The following is a 26712-nucleotide window of genomic DNA, read 5'->3' as shown; positions in this document are numbered from 1 at the left end:
AAAGGGAGGTATGGCGTTGCGAGGAGGAGGAACCTGTGGAGGAGGAGGAGGAGGAGGAGGAGGAGGAGGAGGAGGAGGAGGAGGAGAGAGTGGAATGGGGTGGGGGGGCGCGAGGGGCACCGAGGGGAGCGCGCGCGGTAGGGGGCCCAAGCAAGGGGCCCCGGGTTTGACCTGAGGACCCGGAGCGACGCCACCCGACGCCACGGCACGGCACGCCACGCGACACGAGGACGAACCCGCGCTCAGCGGCCTGGCCCAGGAGCCAGGCCCCAGGACTGGAGCTTAAAGCTCCATGGTTAGGGAGGGCTGGCTTGGGTTAGGGGCAGCAGGCAAGGCGAGAGGGCAGGGGAGGGAAGGGAGGGGATCTCGCAGGCCAAGGTCAGCGCAGCGCCCACGTCCACTGCCAGGTGTCAGGCTGCGGGCAGCCAAGGGGGCCCAGGAGAGGGGCAGGCCTGTGTTTCCCCTAGGGAGCCGCCAGGGCGCAGAGGCCAGCCCATTGCACTCCATTCCAGGGGAGTAGATCCTCCAGGCAGGGACCTGGACCCAAGCAGGGCCAAATGAGGGCCCTGGGTCTGGAAAGGCTGCCAGGGCCAGCATGAAGCTGGGTGGGTGGCTGGCTGGGAGGGGTCCCGGGACCCACTGGAGGAGACCGGACCAGGGAGCCACGCCACCTAGGCCAAAAAGCAGGCAGAGAGCACAAGGGGAGAGAGGAAAGGGGAGATATGGCATCGCGAGGAGGAGGAACCTGTGGAGGAGGAGGAGGAGGAGGAGGAAGAGGAGGAGGAGGAGGAGGAGGAGAGAGTGGAATGGGGTGAGGGGGCGCGAGGGGCACCGAGGGGAGCGCGCGCGGTAGGGGGCCCAAGCAAGGGGCCCCTGGTTTGACCCGACGACCCAGAGTGACGCTACCCGACGCCACGGCACGGCAAGCCACGCGACACGAGGACGAACCCGCGCTCAGGGGCCCGGCCCAGGAGCCAGGCCCCAGGACTGGAGCTTAAAGCTCCATGGTTACGGAGGGCTGGCTTGGGTTGGGGGCAGCAGGCAAGGCGAGAGGGCAGGGGAGGGAAGGGAGGGGATCGCGCAGGCCAAGGTCAGCGCAGCGCCCACGTCCCCTGCCAGGTGTCAGGCTGCGGGCAGCCAAGGGGGCCCAGGCGAGGGGCAGGCCTGTGTTTCCCCTAGGGAGCCTCCAGGGCCCAGAGGGCAGCCCATTGCACTCCATTCCAGGGGAGTAGATCCTCCAGGCAGGGACCTGGACCCAAGCAGGGCCAAACGAGGGCCCTGGGTGTGGAAAGGCTGCCAGGGCCAGCATGAAGCTGGGTGGCTGGCTAGGAGGGGTCCCGGGACCCACTGGAGGAGACCGGACTAGAGAGCCACGCCACCTAGGCCAAGGAGCAGGCAGAGAGCGCAAGGGGAGAGAGGGAAGGGGAGGTATGGCATCGCGAGGAGGAGGAACCTGTGGAGGAGGAGGAGGAGGAGGAGGAAGAGGAGGAAAGAGTGGAATGGGGTTGGGGGCGCGAGGCGCAGCGAGGGGAGCGCATGCGGTAGGGGGCCCAAGCAAGGTGCCCACGGTTTGACCCGACATCCCGGAGCGACGCCACCGGAAGTCATGTCACGCCACGCGACAGGAGGACGAACCCATGCTCAGGCGCCAGGCCCAGAAGCCAGGCCGCAGGAGGGGAGCTTAAAGCTCCATAGTTAGGGAGGGTTGGCTTGGGTTAGGGGCAGCAGGCAAGGCGAGAGGGCAGGGGAGGGAAGGGAGGGGATCGCGCAGGGCAAGGTCAGCGCAGCGCCCACGTCCACTGCCAGGTGTCAGGCTGTGGGCAGCCAAGGGGGCCCAGGCGAGGGGCAGGCCTGTGTTTCCCCTAGGGAGCCTCCAGGGCGCAGAAGCCAGCCCATTGCACTCCATTCCAGGGGAGTAGATCCTCCAGGCAGGTACCTAAACCCAAGCAGGGCCAATGAGGGCCCTGGGTGTGAAAGGCTGCCAGGGCCAGCATGAAGCTGGGTGGCTGGCTGGGAGGTGTCCCGCGATCCACTGGAGGACCCCCGACAAGGAAGCCAAGCCACCTAGATCAAGGAGCAGGCAGAAAGGGCATGGTGAGAGAGGGAATGGGATGAAGGGGCGTCAGGAAGAGGAGGAGGAGGAAGAGGAGGTGGAGGAGAATTAGGAAAGATTGGGGTGGAGTGAGGGGGTGCCAGGGGCCACGAGGGGAGCGCGTGCCATAGGGGGCCCAAGCACGGGGCCCCCTGTTTGACCCGACGACCCGGGGAGAGGACACCCTACGCCAAGGCATGCCACGGGACAGGAGGAGGAACCTTCGCTCAGGGGCCCGGACCAGGAGCCAGGCCCCAGGACTGGAGCTTAAAGCTTCATGGTTAGGGAGGGCTGGCTTGGGTTAGGGGCACAGGCAAGGCGAGAGGGCAGGGGAGGGAAGGGAGGGGATCGCGCAGGCCAAGGTCAGCGCAGGTCCAACGTCCACTGCCAGGTGTCAGGCTCTGGGCAGCCAAGGGGGCCCAGGTGAGGGGCAGGGCTGTGTTTCCCCTAGGGAGCCTCCAGTTCGCAGAGGCCAGCCCATTGCACTCCTCTGCAATCCAGGGTGGTAGATTCTCCAGGCACAGACCTGGACAAAAGCAGGGCCAAAGGAGGGTCTTGGGTGTGGAAAGGTTGCCAGGGTCAGCATGAAGCTGGGTGGCTGGCTGGGAAGGGTCCCAGGTCCCATTGGAGGAGCCAGGGCTAGGGAGTCAGGTAAAGGAGTCCAAGGAGCAGGGAGAGATTGCAAGGTCAAAGAGTGTAGGGGAGGATATGGCGGGGCCAGGAAGAGAAAAGAGTGGAGTTGTGTGAAGGTGGGTTGCCCAAGGGCACCTAGGGGATAACATGTAGGATCCCAAGAAAGAGGCTTTTGGTTTGACTGAAGGACATGGAGTGAGGCCACCCTAAGGCACAGGATGCCATGCAACATGACAGGATGCCCTATGAACAAGTGCTCAGGGGCCAGGCCTAGGAGCCAGGCCCTGGGACTGGAGCTTAAATCTCCATTTTTAGGGAGTGCTGGCTTTTGTTAAGGGCAGCAGGCAAGGCAAGAGGGCTGGTGAGGGAAGGTCAGTGTATAGCCCAGGTCCACTTTCAGGTTTGAGTTTTCAGGCAGCCAAGGGGGCCCAGGAGAGGGGTAGGGCTGTGTTTCCCATAGGCAGTCTTCAGTGGCTGAGGCCAGCCTTTTGCACTCCTCTGCAATCCAGGGCAGTAGCACCTAAAATCTGGGATGGGATCTGGACCCCAGAAGGGCCAAGAATGGCCCTGGGTGTGGAAAGGCTGCCACAGCCAGCATGAAGCTTGGTGTCTGGGTTCGATGTGACCCGGGACCCATGGAAAAGCCCAGGATTGGGACAATCAGGTTGACCAAAGGGTCCAGGCAGTGCAGCGATCCCACAGCACCAGGGCAACATAGGGGAGGCCCAAAAAGAGACGCCAGCAATGGGCCGAGATCCACAGATGGGGACAGGGCCAGGGTCCTGTAGATGAGTGGTCTGGGGCTACAGCAAGGAGCCAGGCCCACGTCTGGAAAGCCACTTACCAGGGCCCCCATCAGGCCCAGGGGATGGGAGGAAGGGAGTGGAGAGAGTGGAGTAGGTGGCGCAGGGGGGAGGAAGTCTCAAGGCCCAGGTCCACCTCAGGCTGTCTGGGGTCCTGGAGCATGGTCACAGGTCTGAGAAAGAGGATGTCTTAATGGTCCCAACTAAGGGACCCAGGCATTGTCCCAGGACTATGTATCTAAGGAAAGGATCTTGTCACCTAGACAAGGATGGTAATCTATGGCCATCGAAGTTGTACACAATGACATGGTAATTTTGTGAGGCCAAGTTTTTAAGACCAGGCAGTAAACATGTAGAAATGGGATAATGGCACAGGACTCGTGCAGGGAATATGAAAAAGGAATTTAAACGGGTCCAAAACAAGAAATCTAGGCAACAAGTGTAAGAAGCCAGTAACACCAAAAGGAAGAGATGCTGGGCATGGGGGGAGGGGGGGCTTATGTAGTATCTATCTGCACCTTCTCCGGAAAAAGGCCACAACTCTTGCATTGCCCAGCCACATCCCCATATCCAGTGCTCACACTGGCACTGTTCAGCTGGATCTTATTTCCTGCACACATACCTACTGTGCACATATGTCCTTTCCTCATAACCCTATTTCTCACACTTTCATGGTAGAGCTGAGAAGCCTGATTACCTGTGATGTTTCAAGCTCTGCTGGTGTGTCCAGTGTTCAGCCCCAGGTGTGACAGGAGCCCAGCAGTTCCATGACAATCCAATCTCAGCAAACCAAAAGTTCTAGGCAACCCCTACCCCGACCCCACCCCACCAGTATAAAAAGGAAGGATACTTACCATCTGAAGCAAAAAGATCCGGCTTAGCCACCAGTATAGCCCCTCAAGATGGAAAGGGCTTCTTCCTCATCATTTCAGTCACATGATTCTCACACATCAGGTACTGGCCAGGAAAGGGTCAAACTGGCCCTTCCTGGAAGTCCGACATGCGAGACTTCCAGGAGCAAGTCTTCTCCTCAAACCTCAGTTTGTTTGTGTGAGAATAATGCAAACCCATAAAAAATACTGAACTGTTGACAAAAGTTTTACCTCTGTGGTCCCAGTTACAGTCACATATGACATAACATTTCAGTCAATGAAGATCAGTTTATAAGTTGGTCCCATCAGACTAGATAGCCTAGTGATGTAGCCATCTTACTTTATGTGAGTACATACTCTGATGTTTGCAAATGGACAAAATTACCTCAGGATGCATTTGTCAGAAAACATTCCATCATAGAGCAACACCTTAAGTGGATGCCTGTGAACAAGCATCATTTTGTTTCTTTATATAAATTACTCTTACTTATGTGCCTTATAATTAAAATTGTCTATTGTGCTCCAAAGAGAGGCTAAGGTAGAAAAGCTGCCTAAAATTTTACAGCCTGCTGCCTAAAGCTAGGAGTGTCAATCAGTGATTGCTTGCCTAGCTTGTACCAGGCCCTGGTTTTTAATCACGAGAACAAAACAAGTCCTAGAGCCTTAGTCTTCTAATTCCACCAACAATATGGGGCCACCAAACCAGAACAAATTCAAGTGAATTTGCTCTTTCTCATCTCAGATATGTATTTCTCTATGGTGAACATGTCAATCCTGTGTTGACTTCATAGGATGAATTCCCCTGCTGTAACCCTGCCTGTAATAACCTCCCTCATGTCTGCTCTTTATTGAGTCTGGGTTTCTTCTGATACTCTAGATACTTGGACAATACAAAGTCATACAACAAATTATATCATGAAACTCATTTATAACAACTACATTATGCTAAAATAGAACCAATAATATAATCTGTTACTGTTTTTAATCTGGAAAGCCCATGGTTAAGGCAATGCCACCATGTTCCAGAGGTGAATGTTCATGAGAGTTCTGACATTACCAGTGGGTTGATCTATTAGTTGGCTTAATAATTTGAAGGGACCACAGTGAGGTGGTGAAAAGTATAGGCATATGGGGCATGAATGGAGGAAGTAAGTCATTATGGGTTTGGCCTTGAGGATAGTATTTGTCCTTGGCCCCTTCCTCTTCTACCCTGGTTCCCCACTGCCAAGAGCTGAGCAGCTTTCTCTACCATACTCTCTGCCATGATATTCTGCCTCATTTGGGTGCCAGATCAATAGTGCTAATTGACCATGACCGAATCCACTGAAACCATGAACCAAAATAAACTGTTCTTTCTCCAAGTTGTTCTTGTTTAGGTTATTTTGATTACAGCCATGAAAAACTGACATAGTATCTTTATATCTTTTTTAGAAATTTTTTTACTTGTCAATGGACCTTTATTTTAATTATTGATATGTGGTGCTGAGAATCAAACCCAGTGCCTCACACATGCTAGGCAAGCACTCTGCCGCTGAGCCACAACCTCAGCCCTGAAGTTATTCTTAAAAATATTTATCAAATATATAAAACCTCAATCATATAACCACAAATATTGACTTAATAAAATTATTAGTTACAACACCAGAAATGTACTACTTGCCTGAGACTCTGTTCCTCACAATTAATATCCTGGAGGCGTCAACCTATAGGAACTTGATGACAAGTATCAATACAAAAGTATTTTAATTTTTTAAATACATAACTGAAATTACCATTAATTTTAAAATAAAGGCACTTGGCTTATTTTTCTATGAAATGTTTATACTGAAAATATAAATGTTTCTCCCGGTAAGAAAATGTCCACCAAGTGGCTAAAAACATGAACCAATAACAAATGTATTCCTTAAGTACATCTTATCTTCATTTTTCTTGGAAAACCTATATTCAATCATTTGAGTTAATAGTCAATGGAAACTAAAGTTGATCATTCCCTTCCATCTTATAGAAGATAACACTCAACTATTACTAACACTTAAGCATAAAAACCAAAGTTCCTGAGCACTATAACTATATGGAATACAACTATTTTACTTCATTTCGCAAATGTTGCTGGTACTTAACCATGTGCCAGACATTACAAATAACTTCTACTGAATTTCCATTACACTCCTCACATGGGTCCAATATTTCTATCATTTTTGAAAACACACAAATTACCAAAATATTTATAACTCCCATATCAATATCATGCGGTCAATGCCCACAGGTCAAGTTCAAACTCCAAAGCAAGATAGACTACCAAGAAACCCACCAAGGGGCCTGAAACAACAAAGAGGGTCCACCTGGTTGCAGCTCAGTGGGCCAGGACACCTAACACCACTTCCCTTCTAATTCCCTCTTCCAGACCCACTTTGCACCCATCCACACAGCCCTGTGTGCATTTTCAGCAGCTCTGACCCTAGGACTTTGTCCAGCAGCTTCTTCACCTCAGTACTCGCAGTTTTTAGAGACCAGGAAAGGCACTGGCTGCAGCTGGGGAGATGCAGGAAGGAGGTGTGAAAAGTCCAGTTTCACTTGAAGTGTCAAAGCTGAAGGAAAAATGCAAGAGCTCATGGATGGGAAGAATCTCAATATCCAATGTACTATCGACTACTTCCTCTTAATCCTCCTCAACTTTGTAACTTACTGCATCTACTAATTTCTTTCCTATTGCCAATCTCTCCCCCACTAGAACATATACCCTGTTAAGGGCAGCATTTTTCCTGATAAGGAAAATACTGAAGCAAGGTCTCTGCAGTCTAATTGAAAAAGATCATGTTATGATTTGGACATAAAGTGAAAACTGTTAATGCAGAACTATTCAAAAGTAAAATGATTAAACTTAGAGCTGTGACCTAAATCAGTTCATCTTATTTTGAATAGAGTAATTGGGTGGTAATCATACACAGGTGGGGTGTGATTGAAGGAAGTGGGTCACTGGGTACCTATCTGGAATGGGTCCATATTCTCTATGGCCTCTTCCCCTTCCCCTCTTTCTGTCTCCTGGCCAACATCAATGGGGCAGCACTCCTCCATCATGCCCTTCCACCATGACATTCTGCCTCATTTTGGGCCCAGAGCAATGGAGTACGTTCACCATGTACTGAACCCCTGAAACTAGTTCTCATCATGTACTTTGTAGTTAGTGATAAAAACCTGACTAACACAGGCCACAAGCCTTGTCTAGGGGAGGTGAAAGATACAGGAATGCACATACTAGAAAATGCCTCCTTGGAGGGCCAACCAGTAAATAATTCTGCCTTGTAGGTCATCCAGTATGCTCCACTGCTCAACTCTGCTCCTGTGCCAAGAAAGCAGCCATGACTGTGTTCCAGTGAAACCTTACTTAGAAAAACAAGTGGCAGGCCAAATTTGATGCACAAAAAAACCATTTCCTAAATGAAGTAAAGTTCAAGTACACAGAAAAATGCCATGATTGGGTTGGGTGGATTGGTCAAACAGAAACAACAATGGCAGAGGTTTTAACAAGTCTAACAGTGACACAAAATCCTGAAAATAATGCATCAGGCTGGGAGTGGTGGCTCCTACCTGTAATTCCAGCAGCTCAGGAAGCTAAGGCAGGAGGATTGTGAGTTCAATGCCAGCCTCAGCAACTTATCGAAGCCCTAAGCAATTTAATGAGACCCCTGTATCTATGTAAAATACTAAAAAAGTGTTGGGTAGGTGACTTGGTAGTTAAGCACCACTGGGTTCAATCCTCAGTAACTAAAAAATAAATAAATAAATAAAAGAGGCCACATTGTCAGCTAGAGACAAGACCAAAAATGTAAACATTAAGAACCTGAATCTAACCTGAATCTAATATCGACCTCACAGCCTCAGAAACATATCTTGTAAGGTCAACACCCACTTAAGAGTTTAACAAAGGTACAACTGAATTTTATAACCAGCCTCATGGCGGAGCTAAAGGACACAAGCTTTCAGGGACCAGACAAGAGTACTGAAGAACATTTCTACTACCTGATGATACCTGCACCAATTACACAAAGTAGAAAATGAGAAAGAAAGAAAGAAAGAAAGAAAGAAAGAAAGAAAGAAAGAAAGAAAGAAAGAAAGAAAGAAAGAAAGAGAGAGAAAGAAAGAAAAAGAAAGAAAGAAAGAAAGAAAGAAAGAAAGAAAATTAAAATCCATCATTGCTCATTCTCATGAAAATCATTAGAAAAATCATTGAATCAGCAATAACCTCATATAAAAGTCTCTTTCAGGGCTGGGATACAGCTCAGTTGATAGAAGGCTTACCTTGCATGCACACTGCTTTAGGTTCATTTCCCAGCACCACCACCAAAAAAAAAAAAAAAAAAGTCTCCCTTTCACAACAGACATAAAATATTTAAATCCTCAGGAACAAACAACATAAAAAGTATGCAGATCAGGGATGGGATTGTGGCTCAGTAGTAGCGCACCTGCCTAGCAGGAGCAGAACCCAGGTTTAATCTCAGCACCACATGAAAAAAAAAATAAGGCATTTTGTTGTATCCATCTACACCTAAAAACTAAATACTAAAAAAAATATGCAGAGCCAAACTTCAGTAAGGGGCACATGTGGTGACTGCAGGGACCACATGCCCTGCATGGGTCAAAAAAACATTAATTTTGGAAACAAGATGTCATAATGAATGTTAATTTTAATCAATATCACAAACTTTGGGAGTAAGATAAAGTTGTTGGAAAATATATTTAAAGAGGTATGAGGAAGGAGGCCAAACTTGTAATGACTTGCTGTGATATGTGGGAAGCCAGAGTGAATGCTTTGTCTCTTTCTGGATACCACAGTCCTGTAGGAAGAGCAACCACACTTTTATTGGTTGGAGGGGGGTGGTGAGGGCAGTGCTGGGGATGGAACCCAGGGTCACTCTATCATGGAGCAACACTTGTGGCCATTTTGATTTTGAAACAGCATTTTGTAAGTTGCTGAGGCTGGCTTCCTACTTGCAAACCTGCTGCTTAAGCCTTCCCAGTCATTAGAATTATAGGCATGGGCCACCAGGCCAGTCAGGTTCTTCTTCTAAGAAATCATTTTCTCCACCCTCTTACTCCTTAAAGCTCCTGGGTAGCCTTTTCAGACTCCATAATTACAAAGGCTTGGAATAATGGCATCTTCTGTCCACCTGTTCATGGGTTGAGCCTGGAACCAGGGCAGAGGGTGGCTTGCTTTTGGTGCTAGGCCATATGTTATGTAACTATGAAATATTTCTAAATACTTCTAAAAGTTTAATGTTTGGGAGAGTTTTCCCTCCTTGCTAGAGCATGATGTGTTGCCAGACCTTATATGTCCCATCAGACTCCCCATGTGTCAGCCACTGATCTAAACTGCTGAGCTTCAGAAAATATCTCAACTTCAGAGTTTTGTCATACACCCTGAGAGCTTAGGTTAAGGTAGGGCCACCTCTGTCATGTGAAAGACCATGATATTTCTCTGAAAGCCTAGAGCCAAGAAGTGACAAGGCTCATCAGCTGCGAATTAATCTCAGAAGCCTCATCCACCAATACCACCTGCTATCAACTAGCAATTAGAGACCTTACCTGTTATCCTGACTGTCCACCAAGGTGGTCAAGCTGGCTTCTCCAAGAACTGCTCCTGTACAGGAAAATCTCAGCTTCAAGGACACTTTACTTTTCACAAAGCCTGTTTCCATATGAATTGAACAAGTGGGCTTTAAGAATTTTGGAAACAATTCATATGTGGTTAAAGTACTTCATCTATCTGCTGTATTCTATGAAGATTTTTCACATTGTTCTCTCCCCTCTGAGCATCTAAACCTACACAACAATTCTCATTCTATTTCAATAAACTCTGATTCAGCAAATCATCTCCTCATTTATGTCATATACAGCAACTGGCTGCCAGCAGGATTTCATAATCCATAGAGGTAAATGATATAACAAGGTTCAAATTTTAATTTCAATGAAAGCATAGAGAATAGAAATTGCATAGCATTCTTCTTCATGCTTAATATTCCACTGAATTTTCAACTTTGATGACCTGGGAATAATTCATAAAACTGGCACAAACTATAAGAATTCTGTGCCATGCTCACAAACACTTCTGTCAAATTAGTTGAGTAGCATAAAGCTGTTTTCACTATAACTTGTGATATATGCACTACTCAGTACCTTAAGATGATGGCATAATTGTTTTTTTTTGTTGTTTTTGACCAGTAAGTATATAAAGGTAAATGAGTAAATTACTATTCTTAGTCTTTTCATTTTGAAATTTTGAAACTATTCTCTATCCTAAAAAGCTAGAAAATTTTAATTACTTATATATTTAGATAACAGGAGTTTAACCTAGAGGAACTCAATCACTGAGCCACATCCCCAGCCCTACTTTGTGTTTTATTTAGAGATGGGGTTTCACCAGTTGTTTAGGACATTGATAAGTTGCAGAGGATGGCTTTGAAGTCATGATCCTACTGCTTTAGGCCCTTGAGCTGCTGAGTTTATGGGCATGCACCACGACACCCAACTAAGTTACCAATTTTAAATACATGGTATACATAAAACAATAGGTTGGAAGCCAGGAAGGGTGGTATGTGCAGGCAATCCCAGTGAGGTGGGAATTTGAGGCAGCAGGATCACAAGTTTGAGGCCAGCTAGGAAACTTAGTAAAACCCTGTCTCAAAAGCAAATTTAAAATAACTGGGGCTATAGTTCCTTAGTACAGCACCCATATACCCCCAGTCTAGAAAATTAAGGTATGAAGATATCCACTATCTACACCTAGTAAATTAAAGACAAACAATTTCATATCACACAGATGGTTCAACTAGGACCTGTCTACATCTCAGAACAAGGCTTATGTATGCATTATACAAGTATCTTTTCATGTTTAAGATCTCAAGAATACACACTGCCTTTTATGAAAACTCAAACAACTGAGTGTTGTGAAGGTACATATCTCACAAGAAAAATTAACATACTCATGGGCTGATGATGAAATTTCCACATTCTTTATAGTCCTACTGCCACAGTCTCTATCAAATGCTTTAATACCTTGCTTAAATAAAAGCTTCAATTGCTTACTAAACCCTTAAAACAGAGACAAAAACCAAAGTTATTTAGCAAGCTATAAAATCATTAAAAAAAATGGAAAACCCCTGCCCCTTGTAATCCCAGCAACATGGAATGCTGAGGCAAGAGGAAAGCAAGTTCAAACCCAGCCTCAGCAACTCACAAAAGCCTTAAGCAACTCACTGAGACCCTAAGCAACTCACCAAAGTCCTGTCTCTAAATAAAATATAAGAAACTGGCTGGGGATGTGATGCAGTTCCTCTGGGTTCAATCTCCAGGACCAAAACCAATCAAACAAACAAAGATATACATACAATAGAAACACTCCTGTGAAAACATTGCTACCAGCAAGGATCACCAATACATCTTATTATACAGAGATCACCACTGATTATCCTAAACACTTGAAAAGTCTTAATTAAAAACAGGAAAAGGCTGGGGTTGTGGCTCAGTGGTAGTGAGCTTGCCTGGCAGGTGAGGTACTGGGTTGGATTCTCAGCATCACATATAAATAAATAAATTTTTAAAAATGTCCATTCACAAATAAATATATACTAAAAACAAACAAAAAAACATGAAAGCTAGGCACAGTGGTAACCATCTGTAATTCCCTCTCAGACACTGGGAGAATAAGGAAGAAAGACAAAAAGTTAGTGAGCAGTCTGGGCAATTTAGGCCTATTGCCAGAATAAGCAATAAAACCTGCTATCGCTAAGCCAGGTGAGGTAGTACAAACCTAAGTGCCAGTGGCTCCAGAAGCTGAGGCAGGAGGATTAACAATTCAAAGCCAGTTTCACCCATTTAACTAGTCAGTAAGCAAATCAGTGAGACCATCTGTAAAAAAAAATATTTAAAAAGGGTTGGGGATGTGATTCAGTGCTTAAGTGCCCAGGGGTTAAATGCCCTGTACATAACAAAACAAAAAATCTCAATGGCTGTAGCTCAGTAGTAAAACTCCCCTGGATTCAATCCCCAGTATCAAACACACACACACACATACATACACACACACACACACACACACACACACACACACACACACACCCCACAAGAGAATGAATATCCAACTTGTTTATGAAGTACACACATTTCTAGCAACTCTCTAAAGTGAGGAAGGAGGAATCAAAGTTTGAAACCAGTCTTAGCAACTGAGGGAGACACTGTCTTAAAATAGAAAGCAAAAAAGGGCTGGGGCTGAGGCTCAGAGGCAGAGCACTCACCTGGCATGTGTGAGGCACTAGGTTCGATCCTCAGCATCACATAAATAAAATAAAGTTTGCTGCAGTCTTGCTGCGGCAAAATAACCGGAGGGTGACGAACAACTTGTGTAAGTCCATACAGCAGGACTGGAAGCCGTTTATTGTAGGATAACAGAGGTATTTATCCATTTTGCACAGCTTATCTTAATTAGTATAAGCTAGATACATCAGTCAACAATAAGGAATCTCCACACTTAATGGCTCGCTTTTGTTACTTCTCAAACCACTCCCTCTGGCATTTTGCCAGGCACCATCCAGACTTGTTTAGGAACTCTAACATTCCCCTGGAAAAATGCCAGGTGTTATTTTGACTTGTTTACAGACTCTAACAAAAGTTATTGTGTTCACTTATAATTTTTTTAAAAAATTAAAAATAAAATAAATAGAAAGCAAAAAGGACTTGAATGTAGCTTAGTTACAGAGAATATCTGTGTTCTACCCCTAAATCCCTACGAGAAAAAAAGGAATGTTGGCCCATGAGTGCAGCTCTGAATTCAACCCTCACTCCCGCCAAAAACAGAGTACATATATTATTATTTATTAAATTGCTTAAGTGGGCTGGGGTTGTAACTCATTGGAAGAGTGCTTGCCTAGCATATGTGAGGCACTGGGTTTGATCTTCAGCACCACATAAAAATATACAAAAACAAGACAGAGGTATTGTGTCCATTTATAATCTAAAAAAATATTAAAAGACCTTGTTTGAGTTATAAAAATACTAGAAAACAAATATCATTACAAACAAGAATACCCAGTTAGAACACAATGGGGGAAGACTCATAAGGAATAGACATGTTGGTGGTTTGTGCCTCCCTGCATGGGAACACTAGACACTTAACCCAGGGCCTCCACACATGCTCAACATTCACCCTATACCTCAGCACATAAATCAGCAATTGTTATAAATATATAACCCCTAGGAATAAACTCACATGCAAACTCTACAATTATAAAACTGCAAAACTTTTCTGAAATTAGAAAAAAAAAATCACCCAACTGGAGTCAAAATTCTGTTTGGATGAAAATCATAAGAAACACAAAAGCCTAAACATGGACCCAGAAGGAACCAGCCCGAAGTCCCACCTGCTCAGAAAGCTGAGACAGGAGGACAACTTGAGCCCCAAACTTTATCGCTAGCCTGCACAACATAGGAAGACCCTCTGGAAGGAAGGAAGGAAGGAAGAAAGAAAACAAGCAACAAATATGAAATAACTCTACTCCGGAGCTGAGGCCAAAGAGGAAAAGTTTCAGGCTAGCCTGCTTCTAAATAAAAAATGAAAAGGGCCAGTGATAAAGCTCAGTGGTATATCACCCCTGGGTCAATTTCCTAGTTCCAGAAAATAATAATAATAATAAAAAAACCATAAGACAGTTCACAAAGAACTGGACAGGCTGGCATAGTGGCACACATGAGCTTGGGAGGCTGAGGCAGGAGGAGCACAAATTCAAAATCAGCGTCAGCAATTTAGTGAAGCCTAAAGCAACTCAGCAAAACCCTCTCTCTAAATAAAAATAAAAAAAACTGGCTGAGGATGTGGCTCAGTGGTTAAACTCCCCTGGGTTCAATCCCCAGTATCAAACACACACACACAAATACAACACAATGAATGTCCAGCTGTTAAAGAGGTACACTCCTTTAATTAATCCCAGCAACTCTGCAAAATAAGGAAGGAGGAACCAAATTTGAAGCCAGCCTTGGTAAATGAGGAAGCCTCTGTCTTAAAATAAAAAGTAAAAAGGACTTGGGATTTAGCACAATGGCAGAGAAAATCTGGATTGAATCCCTAAACTACCAACTTAAAAAAAGAGTTGGCTGATGAGAGCAGCTCTGAATTTAATCCCCAGTTCCGCAAAAAATAGAGCCTGTAATATTATGATCCTTTAAATAAAGGCATAAGAATGCTAGAAAACAAATATCTTTATAAACAAAAATAACCAATTAGAACGCAATGGGGGAAAACTCATTAGGAATAAATGAGGGTTTGAAGAGTTGGGGGGAGGTTGACGTGATGATGAAGGTGAACGCTAGGCATTAAACCCCAGACCTCCAAACATGCTCAACATTCACCCTACATCCTTAGCACAGAAATCAGCAATTGTTAAAACTATGTAACACCTAGGAATAAACTCTCATGCAAGCTCTACAATTATAAAACTGCAAAACTTTTCTGAAATGAGGAAAACAAAAGACAAACACCTAAAACTGGACCCAAAATGTACCAGCCTGTACTCCCAGCTTCTCAGAAAGCTGAGACAGGAGGACACCTTGAGCCCCTCAACTTTAACACTGCACTGGAAAATATAGGAAAACCCTCTTCCAGAAAAAGAAAACAAACAACAACAAATATGAAATAACTCTACTCCAGAGGTGAGGCAGTAGGATGAAAAGTTGCAAACTAGCCTGCTCTAAAAAAAAAAAAAAAAAAAAAAAGACCAGGGATGAAGCTTGGTTGTAGACCACCCCTGGGTCCAATTCCAGCACCTAAATAAATAAATAAATAAATAAATAAACGAACCATAAAGCAGTTCACAAACAACCGGATAGGCCTCAAAACAAACAAACAAAAAACATATGTACAATAGCAACACTCTTATGGAAACATTACTACCAGCACCAATCACCAATACGCTTACTATACATAAGATTACCACTGATTATCATAAACACTTTAAAAGGAAAACTCTTCATTATAAAATGTGAGAGCCAGGCATAGAGGTGACCATCTATAATTTCCCCTCAGTTGCTGAAGTTAGAGAGCGGCCTAGGAATTCAGATCTTTTGCCAAAATAAGCAATAAAAATTGTCATGGCTAAACCAGGCAAGGTGGTGCACACCTGTTACCCCAAGGGCTCCAGGGGTGAGGCAGAATGAATGTGAGTTCTAATCTAGCCTCAGCAACATAGCAAGGCACTAAACAACTTAGTGAGACCCTGTCTCTAAATAAAATATTTTAAAAAGGCTGAAAATGCGGCTCAGTGCTTAAGTGCCCTGGATTCAATTCCTAAGGAAAAATAAAAATAAACAAACAAACAAACAAAAATGCATAGCTTTACCTTAATGGTGGAATTTCTCTGGTTTGAATCCCTAGTATCAAAAACACACAATACACACACACACACACACACAAACACACATACACACACACAGACACACAAGCACACACAAGGGAATTTGTGTCCACCTGCTTACAGAGATACACTCCTTTAATCCAAACAACTCTGCAAACTGAGGAAACAGGAATCCCAGTTTGAGGCCAGCTTCAGCAACTGACGAAGACATTGTCTTAAAAACTACAAAAGGGGCTGGTTTGTGGCAAGGCACTGAATTCCATCCTCAGCACCACATAAAAATAAAATTAAATTAAAGGCAGTGGGTCCAATTACAACTGAAAAAAAGAAAAAGAAAAAACTTAAAAAACATAATAAGACCTTGAGATGTATCTCCATAGCAGAAAAATATCTGTGATCAACTCCTATATCCCTAACAGAAAAAAAAAAGCTGGCCCATCAGTGCATCTCTCAATTTAATCCCAGTTCTGCCAAAAATAGAGGATGTATATTATCATTCATTAAGTCATAAGAATGCTAGAAAACAAATATCTTTGTAAACAAAAATAATCAGTTAGAACACAATGAGGGAAAACTCATTAGGAATGAATGAGGGGTTGAAGGATTGGAGGATGATGAATGCTGGGCCTCCACACATGCTCAATATTCACCCTATACTCTCAGCACAGAAATCAGCAATTGTTAAAAATATGTAACAACTAGGAATAAAGTCTCATGCAAGCTCTACAGTTATAAAACTGCAAAACTTTACTGAAATGATAAAAAACTTCACCCAAATGGAGTCAAACCTCTATTTGGATAAAAATCATAAGGAAAACAAAGACAAATGCCTAAACTGGACTCAAAAGGTACCAGCCTGTAGTCCCAGCTGCTCAGAAAGCTGGGACATGAGGTCAACTTAAGCCCTGAACTTTAAGGCTAAACTGGACAACATAGGAAGACCCTCTTCCAGAAAAAGAAAACAAACAACAACAATAAATATGAAATAACTTTACTTCAGAGGTAAGGCAGTAGGATGAAAAGTTGCAGGGTAGCCTGCTTCTAAATAAAAAATAAAAAGGGCCAGGGATAAAGCTCAGTGGTAGATCACCCCTAGGTCCCATTTCTAGTTCCTGGAGACAAAATAAATAATAATAGAACTATAAAGCAGTTCACAAACAACAGGATAAGCCTCAAAGCAAACAAACAAAAGATGTATGTACAATAGTGACACTTCTGTGGAAACATTACTACCAGCACCAATCACCAATACACTTACTATAAGATTACCATTGATTATCATAAACACTTTAAAGGAAAAGTCTTCATTAGAAAATGTGAGAGCCAGGCATAGAGGTGACCATCTATAATTTCCTCTCAGTCTCTAAGAGGGAAACTAAGGCACTAAAGCAGGAGGAATAAAAGTTAGAGAGCAGCCTGGGAACTCAGACCTTCTGCCAAAATAAGCAATGAAAATTGTTATGGCTAAACCAGGCAAGGTGGTGCACACCTGTAATCCCAGCGGCTCCAGAGGCGAGGCAGAAAGATTGTGAGTTCAAAGCCAGCCTCAGCAATTTAGCAAGGCACTAAGCAACTCAGTGAGACCCTGTCTCTAAGTAAAATATTTTAAAAAGGCTGAAGATGCGGCTCAGTGCTTAAGAGCCCTGGATTCAATCCCTAGGGAAAAACAACAACAAAAAATGCATAGCTGTAGCTTAATGTTGAAACTCCCATGGTTTGAATCCTCAGTATCAAACACTCACACACTCATTCACACACACTCACACACACACAGGACACACACAAGATGCACGCACACACAACAGGATGCACTCACACACACACAAGGGAATTAATATCCAGCTGGTTACAGTGGTACACTCTTTTAATCCCAACAACTCTTCAAACTGAGGAAAGAGGAATCCCAGTTTGAAGCCAGCTTCAGCCACTGAGGGAGACATTGTCTTAAAAAGTAAAAAGTGGGGCTGGGGTTGTGGCCTAGCAGGTGCGAGATGCCGAGTTCCATCCTCAGCACCACATAAAAATATTAGACAGGCAGTGGGTCCAACTACAACTTAAAAAAAAAAGGAAAAACTCAAAAAATGTAAAAGGGTTTGAGATGTATCTCCATAGCAGAAATATATCTGTGATTAACCTCTAAATCCCCAAAAGGGGGGGGGGAGCTGATCCATCTATGCATCTCTCAATTTAATCTCCAGTTCTGCCAAAAATAGAGCATGTATATTATCATTCATTAACTCATAAAAACGCTAGAAAACAAATATCTTTATTAAAAAGAATAACCAGTTAGAATACAATAGGAAAACTCATTAGGAACAAATAAGGGGTTGAAGGGTTGGGGGTGGCTGGAGAGCTGCTGCAGGTGAACACTAGACATTAAACCCCAGGAATTCCACACAGGATCAACATTCACCCTATACCCTCAGCACAGAAATCAGCAATTGTTAAAAATATGTAACATTGGGCTGGGGATGTGGCTCAAGCGGTAGCATGCTTACCTGGCATGCATGCAGCACGGGTTAGATCCTCAGTACCACATACAAACAAAGATGTTGTGTCCAACGAGAAGTAAAAAATAAATATTACAAAATTCTCTCTCTCTCTCTCTCTCTCTCTCTCTCTCTCTCTCTCTCTCTCTCTCTCTCTCAAATATATATATAATAAAACATTCAGGAATAAACTCTCATGCAAGCTCTACAATTATAAAACTGCAAAACTTTCCTGAAATGATGAAAACTTCACCCAACTGGAGTCAAACCTCTATTTTGCATGAAAATAAGGAAAATAATAAACAAACGCCTAAACCTGGACCCAGAAAGTACCAGCCTGTAGCCTCAGCTGCTCAGAAAGCTGAGGCAGGAGGACAACTTGAACCCCGAACTTTAGGACAACATAGGAAGACCCTCTTCCAGAAAAAAAACAAACAACAACAACAAATATGAAATAACTCTACTTTTAGAGGTGAGGCAGTAGGTTGAAAAGTTCCAAGCTAGCCTGCCTCTAAAAAATTTAAAAAGGCTAGGGATAAAGCTCAGTGGTAGAACACCTCTGGGTCTAATTCCTAGTACTGGCAAAAAAAAAAAAAAAAAAGAACCAAAATCAATTATAAGAAAAGACTGGCTGGGCAAGGTGGCATACACTCCATAATCTCAGCAGAGCTCAGGATGTTGAGGCAGGAGTACAAATTCAAAGCCAGTCTCAGCAATTTAGCAAGGCCCTAAGCAACTTAGCCAGACCCTGTCTCTAAATAAAATATAAAAAAACACCTGGGAAAGTGATTCAGTAATTAATCTCCCTGGGGTTCAAACCCCAGGACCCCCCAAAATATAAAAAGACAAAAATGTTCTACCACACAGGTGCTGAACAAAATGCAAAGGAAGTCTACCTACCGAACCCACAGAAATGCAAAGACTCACAACCCTGTTGCTGGACCTTGAGTACTGACCCAGCGATTTCACTTCCACAAACTCATTTTGAAGAGTTAGGGCCAATTCAACAAATATATTCCACAAACTCGCTTAAATAAGGGCAAATAATGTGGGCGAACTAGTACCTGAGTAGATCCCAAGTATTCCGGAGCACAAGCCTAGAGGATACCAATTTTAGGCCAATCTCAAGCAAGTAAGTGAGACCCTATTGACTCAAAATAAAAAGTAAAATAAATAACAAAAATGGACTGAGGGGGCAGGGATTGTGGCTCAGTGGTAGAGCGCTTGCCTACCATGTGTGAGATGTGGAGTTCAATTCTCAGCACCACATATAAAAAAGTAAAATAAGATTCATGACAACTAAAATATATATTTTGGAGATGTAGCTCAGCGATAAAGTAGTCCTAGGCTCAATCCCCATTAGCAAAACTAGTTTAAACAAACAGCAGCAGACTACTATGAGGAAATATCAGAGCTTTGCCTCATTCAGGCTTCTAAAACAAGACCCCATGGCATCTCTACCTTGCAAACAACCATTTATTTCTTACCGTTTTGCAGGGGTAGAAGTTGGAGATTGAAGACTGCTTCCAAATTGCTTAAGACACTTTCTTGCGGGCTCCTCACAAAAGGGAGAATCACTTTGGAACTTTCTTTACATAGCCACAGCTATATCCTGGGGTGTGGACTCCACCCCCGGGGTCAAAAGGTGGAAGGGTCCTCCCCCTAGGAGATAATTTTCAGCACACTAATGGCACACTTCTGGAATCACCACTCCCTCAATAGGGTGGAGTAAATTAGAGTGCATCCAAACAAAATATCACTCAGCCTTTGGGAAACTATTAGACCATGAGGCAAACAAACTTTTCATGTTGAGAGACAACTAAGGAAATCCGAACACCACCAAACACAATACTAATGAACTACTGTTGATAGTCTTAACTATTTGTGAAAACTTAGCATTGAGAGATACACAATAGAACATTCAATGCAATGGTTTTGCTGGCCATGCATGGAGAACTATTGAAGAGGTGAAAAGTGGCAAAAGCACAATCTCTCAACTTTTGTGAATATTGAAAATGCTCCAGGGATTCCTTCTCAGTGAAGGAGCTCTCCCGCTCCCGTCATGATATGAGAAACTGGGTTCCATCCTCAGCACCACATAGAAATGAATAAATAAAATAAAGGTACTATGTCCATCAAAACTAAACATAAATAAAGTAAATAAATAAATACAAAAGAAAGAAAATGCTCCACTCTTTTTTTAAGTTATTCATGTTTCCATTTACTGATATGAAAAACCTTAAGACAAACTGTCACATAAGGCAGCAGGAAACAAGCCAGGTGCAATGGCAAAGGCAAAGGCATGTAATCCCAATGGCTCTGGAGCTGAGGCTGCAGGAGTGTAAATTCAAAGCTAGCCTCAGCAACATAGTGAAGTCCTAAGCAACTTTGCAAGACCCTGTCTCTAAATAAAAATTTTAAAATGGGCTGGGGATGTGGCTCAGTAGTTAAGTGCCCCTGGGTTCAATTCCAATTTATTTATTAGTGCCAATAAATGAATAAATAAGAATCAAAATTTTAAAATACCAGGGAACAAAATGTGAGTTCATTCAGGTAAATTTATGTGTTATATGTGCATAGTAAACAAAAATTCAGGGTGATAACCTCAAATTAACTTGAAAATATTAATACTAAAGTCACATTAGACTATGATTTCCATGACTACTTCCTAATGAGACATTTCTACATCACTTGAATTTAAAATAAACTCTGTTTTCACAATTTAGTAAAATAAAAATATTTCATTTTCTAAATGATACAGAGGCACAAACATTAAGAAGCTCTACTAAGGTCCTAGGGGCATAGCTCAGTGGTAGGGTGCTTGCCTAGGTTTATGAGTCATATTTGATCCCCAATACCAAAAAGCAAAAAAGAACTATAAGGGGCCAACAAGGAGGAGATTAAAGCTGCAGACCTTAGGTCAGTTGAGGGTCACCCACAGAAAAATCCAAACAGCAAGGGGCAATAGAAGCAGATACCTTAACAGACAGTGGGCAGAGCTGGACAGTTCAGAGAACCACAGACCAATCAGAGTCAGGAGAGTTAGGGAGGGGTTGAGTGGGCAACCAAAGAATTTTGATTCTCCTTCACAAGCCAAAAAAGACAAAGGAAAGAAAGAGCAGGCTGCTAAATTTAGCAACAAGATCTTGAGGACCTAAAGGGAGTGCTCAGCATAGTATTCTATGCAAATAATGTAAAGTACCAGAGGTGCCCCCAAGTCCAACAGGAGTTGAAGCACAGATCACAATCTAGGGGGAGAGAGACTGTTCCCAGAACAGCCAGAACACCCACAGGTTTTCTAATAAGACAGCTCAGACCCTGAGGCCTAACGATATTTTCCATCCCTTTGCATCTAAAAAGAGATCAATCTGATGCTAAAATTTGAAAATTATAATCCCTTCACTCCACTGAAGAAGTACATGATGCAGGTACCACCACCCTTGTGTTCACAAGGGAATGAAAGGCCAGCAGTTTGTGCTAGATTCAGCATCTGTCTCCACACTGGACTTTAAAGCCCTTCTTAGAAGGTCACCCACAGGCCAAGAGCAGAGGCTCATGTTTGGAGGTCAACCACTAGGGTAGCAGAGGCAGGAGGACTGAGAATTCAGTGCCAGTCTCAGCAACTTATGAGGCCCTTAGCAACTTGGTGAGACACTGTTTCTAATTAAAAAAGTAAAAATTGGCTGGGGATGTGTCTCAGTGGTTAAGTGCCCCTGGGTTCAATTCCTGGTGCCAATAAATAAATAAATAAATAAGAATCAAATTTTAAAATACCAGGGAACAAAATGTGAGTTAATTCAAGTAAGTTTATGTGTTATATATGCATGGTAAACACAAATCCAGGGTGATATCCTCAAATTAACTATGAAAATATTAATACTAGAATCACATTAGATATTATTTTCTCGAGTACTTCCTAATGAGATCTTTCTACATCACTTGAATTTTAAAGTAAACTCTTTGTTTTCACAATATAGTAAAATAAAATTATTTCATTTTCTAAATGATACAGAGGCACAAACATTAAGAAGCTCTACTAAGGTCCTAGGGGCATAGCTCAGTGGTAGGGTGCTTGCCTAGGAGTGTGAGGCATATTTGATCCCTAATACCAAAAAGCAAAAAAGAACTATAAGGGGCCAACAAGGAGGAGATTAAAGCTGCAGATCTTAGGTCAATTGAGGGTCACCCACAGAAAAATCCAAACAGCAAGGGGCAATAGAAGCAGATACCTTAACAGACAGTGGGCAGAGCTGGACAGTTCAGAGAACCACAGACCAATCAGAGTCAGGAGAGGTAGGGAGGGGTTGAGTGGGCAACCAAAGAATTCTAATTCTCCTTCACAATCCAAAAAAGACAAAGGAAAGAAAGAGCAGGCTGCTAAATTTAGCAACAAGACACCTAGGAACTGAAGAGAGTGCTCAGCATAGTATACAAATTTCCAAAGGTGCCAACCAGTCCAACAGGAGTTGAAGCACAGGTCACAATCTAGGGGGAGACGGGATGTTCCTAGAATAGCCAGAACACCCACAGGTTTTCTAATAAGACCACAGCTCAGACCCTGAAGCTTTGAAGTGGCACTCCCTCTCTCCACAGGAAGGTCTTAACTGGGCTTCTCCAGAAATCTTTACCATGGCTGATTTTAGGACTGTCAGCAAAAGAGTCTCTGCAAAAAGTTCAATGTAGATAAACTTCCTATATTCTTGTTGCCCTGTTTTACTTGTCCACTGGCAGAGAAGATAGCAGCACTCCAGGAGCTGGACACCCCTTACTAGTTTTTCACAAATATATTCAATATAGTACTTTGAAGAAATGTGCAAACAAGGCCTCTGGCCTTGAGCTGGGCTTCACAGAGATGTCTATATTTTTAAGATAAGTTACAATTGGGTTCTTTGGTAACAACTGGCAGGGAGAGGAAAAAAGGGGAAAAGAAGCTCTCCTCTTCTCAGGTGTTGTCCTTGAAGAGTTGACTTGCCCAAAACAGTGAAAGAAAAAGCTGCTTTTATGTGAACTTCTGCAGACTGTGAACTTCTGAGACCCTCCCCTTACATGCTGGGTATAAAACTCTGAAACTCCCTGAACTCGGGATTCAGGGAATTGATTGATTACAGCAAAGGCTGTACCCTCTGAACCTGGCTACAGCCAAATAAAACTGTTTCCTGCCATCTTCGGTGCCTTGCCTCATTTGTCCCTACAACAGATCAACCTCTGTATGGTCTGGAGAACTGTACAAAGTAGTTGAAGCTGAAATGAACCCGGGGAGTCACCAGAGTAGTCTCTGTTCAGAGACAGCGAGTAGAGGAGAAACCGTGACTCCCTTTTTGTTTGGTTGGGAATTATTGGAATTTGGGTGGTATAGAAATTCTGTCCTGGCCATGTCTGAGGGAAAGTGTGTGAAAATTTGTCAATGAGAAAAAGGGAAGGGTTCAGACCCAACCCAAAAGCCAAACCAAGTGCAGAGACCTTATCCGCGGTTCCGTGGCACCTCATACAGTCTGTGGCAGAATTTCACCAACCAACATCCAGGTGAAAGCTCCAGTTCAGCCGTTGATACTGACTTGCAAGGCTAAGAGGGCCCTAAGTCCCCATGAGAGGAGCGGCAGGAGATGGACAAAGCAACTTTTCTCCTAAGTGTATTTTGTTCTAAGTGTGTTCCACCGATGCTGGGTGGAACATGGGAGGCACACTAAGGAAACTGAGCCTTCTGAAATGTGTTAGGAACCTTTAGAAGGTTTTCCTGGTAACTGTGGAGTGAAACTCACTCCACAAATATTGTGTACTCTGTGAATTAGAATGGCCCACCCAAGATGTGAACTGGCCACCAGATGGATCTTTATTTTTTTTTTTTTTTTTTTTTTTTTTTTTTTTTTTTTTTTTTTTTTTTTAAAGAGAGAGTGAGAGAGAGGGGGGCACAGAGAGAGAGAAAGAGAATTTTAACATTTATTTATTTTTTCTTAATTCTCGGCGGACACAACATCACTGTTGGTATGCGGTGCTGCTGGGGATCGAACCCGGGCCGCACGCATGCTAGGCGAGCGCGCTACCGCTTGAGCCACATCCCCAGCCCCATCCAGATGGATCTTTAGAAGAGAGAGTCATTTCTGAGGTCCTGAACCTCAGGTCAGGACCTCAGAAATGTCAGTCATTTCTGAGGTCCTGGAACCCCTGAACCAATTTGCTTATATTGATTGCTTGCAAGAGATAGTTCAGAAACAGCCCCCTTCATTGAGAGCCTGTCTAGATGGACAGTCCAAGCTGATGTTCACCAGGAGCATCTCTAATACCCAGCGGAAAGGAGCTAAACAGAAAATATGACTAGGAAAGGGGAAGGCAAACAGTTTTTCCTGTGAGCCAGAAGACGACCCGATCCCTATGTGCCACTCTACCCAACTTTGCCAAGACCACTGGGACAACAGACTCTCCTTTCAGCCCCCTTGTCCTCAGAGGCAACACATGATGGCCCCCAATACTGGCTATTCCTTCCTCTGTGATGTCCTCAGAGCTAAAGGCTTCCTAGGACCAAAGACTCTTTCACCTTCAAAGATGAAGGTAGAAGATCTGTCCTAAGACCATAGCCACAACTCAGATGAGAAGTCTCCAGATGCCCCTGCAAGGGACTAAAGGACATACCCATGTTGACCAGAAGGGAAATGTCTGAGGGAGACAAGGCAGTTTTGTGTGCCAGCCTTTCACCACCACTGAGCTCATAAGCTGGAAAAATCATACTCCCTCCTACATGGAGAAAGCTTGGGCCATGACTGATCTGATGCAGCCCCTTATCCAGACCTAGGACGGGGCCTCAAAAAAGAAGAATATCTAAAAATGAAGAGATGTCAAGAAGCCCTCATAGAAACTCTAAAAGAAAAGTAAAAAGAGAACAAAACACACTGTCTGTGCCCAAGAGTTAGAAGGAATCAGAGCCAGCCCTGAGCCCCAGCCTAATCCCAGCACATCTACAGATAATCAGAGCTGAGATAAGCCTCCCGCTGCTCCAGCATCTCCCTGTTGCACCCTCCATAGCCCTGAACATTTCTCTGGCAGCAATTATCAAAAGAGATGTGCCCAACTGACTCAGAGCTAAATGTCCAGGCCACCTCCGCTGCCGACCCTCTGTCTGCCCAGAGGTGTCCGTGGGAGGAGGGGCACATACAAGTGTAACAGCCACAATGCAAGTTTTTCAGTAAAGAAATGCACAGGTGCAAGCAACAGGTGATCAATGCAGCCTTAGTGGGACAGGCTCAGAGAGCCATTTGCCAAAAATTACCATCCTAGAGGGCTTTACTGAGAAGTGTGCCAGTGAGCTGATTAAGGTGGCCACTACAGTTTTCATCAATCGAGATCCAGAGACTCAAAGACAGGCAGACCAAAAAGATGAAGAGGAGGATGGATCTTCTTACAGTGGCCCTCACTACAAACCCAGAGATCACTCAAAGGGGGGTTCTCACTAGAACAAAGCCAATGGTCCAAATGTTTATAAGGAAAAAAAGCGTGGCCAGAAAAATGGGAAGCCTCCAGTGGCCCCAGCAGGCAAGCACCCACTGCCATGCTCAAATGCTAAGCCTTGAACAGAGAAGGAGTGAATATTTTCCTCCAGCCTTTGGCCCCAGGCCCTCCTTTCAGTTTCTTCCCACTTGCTTGGAAGTTGATGATTGACGAATATGGCAGGGGTCCCATAGACACACAACTGCATCTGATGCTCGGGACCCAGAACCTCAGGAGGGCTCAGCTGCTGCAAGCCTCCAAATGAACCATGAATATGTTCATGTTAACAGCCTATAGTGGGCCTTAGGGTTCTCACTCCAAAAGGACATGCCACCCTGGCTCCAAGCCACTTGCTGGGAGCCACCAGCAGGAAGGGCCACAGAGCCCCATGCACCCAGGCACACTGAACAAAAACACAAGCGGGCCAGCTACTGTGGACAATTAGAGCAGGCTTTCATCTGGCAGGAGGAGAAAGCCACACAGTCAAGGAGCAACACCTAGGTGCGCACAATGTGGCTGCCACACTGGGACCCGCACGGGACCACACCACTGCCCTCCATCCTTGGCAGACAGCCCATGACGAGATTGACATAAGTGGCTTTTACACAAATGATGTGCCAGATCATCAGTCTCTGTTAAGATTTACATTAGATTTATGAGTTGGAGAATCCTAGCAGCCAAGATTCTGCGCTGGAAGATAACAACAACAACAAAAAAAATCCTGCATCTTAAAGTGCCAGAGGCTCTATATATGCCTCCCTTCCCTAAATGACAGTTCCTCCCAGGTGCTTGAGTACACCATTTTTGTGACAGCACTGGACTCTAACGTAAAAGTCCACATCTATCAAGAAAAAGTTAAATACCTTAGTCACCATCTGACTCAGCAACAGAACAGAACAACCACTGGGCCTCAAAAGAAACAGGAGATCTGCTCAATTCCAGTCC

The 26712-nt window shown here is 44.1% G+C and overlaps 1 long non-coding RNA gene across 1 annotated transcript; it reads right to left on the bottom strand.

Moving 5' to 3' along the window:
• Positions 1-31: 31 nt before the first annotated feature.
• Positions 32-19878, bottom strand: LOC144372185 (uncharacterized). Its single transcript, XR_013432206.1, has 3 exons — positions 19776-19878; positions 9984-10038; positions 32-6988 (listed from the first exon to the last, which is right to left on the bottom strand). It is a non-coding gene; the product is annotated as an uncharacterized LOC144372185 (long non-coding RNA).
• Between the last annotated feature and the right edge of the window lie 6834 nt (positions 19879-26712).

This window comes from Ictidomys tridecemlineatus (genome assembly GCF_052094955.1).
Source record: "Ictidomys tridecemlineatus isolate mIctTri1 chromosome 1 unlocalized genomic scaffold, mIctTri1.hap1 SUPER_1_unloc_1, whole genome shotgun sequence".
NCBI classification, from domain to species: domain Eukaryota; kingdom Metazoa; phylum Chordata; class Mammalia; order Rodentia; family Sciuridae; genus Ictidomys; species Ictidomys tridecemlineatus.
This window is presented reverse-complemented; position numbering and strand designations above follow the sequence as displayed.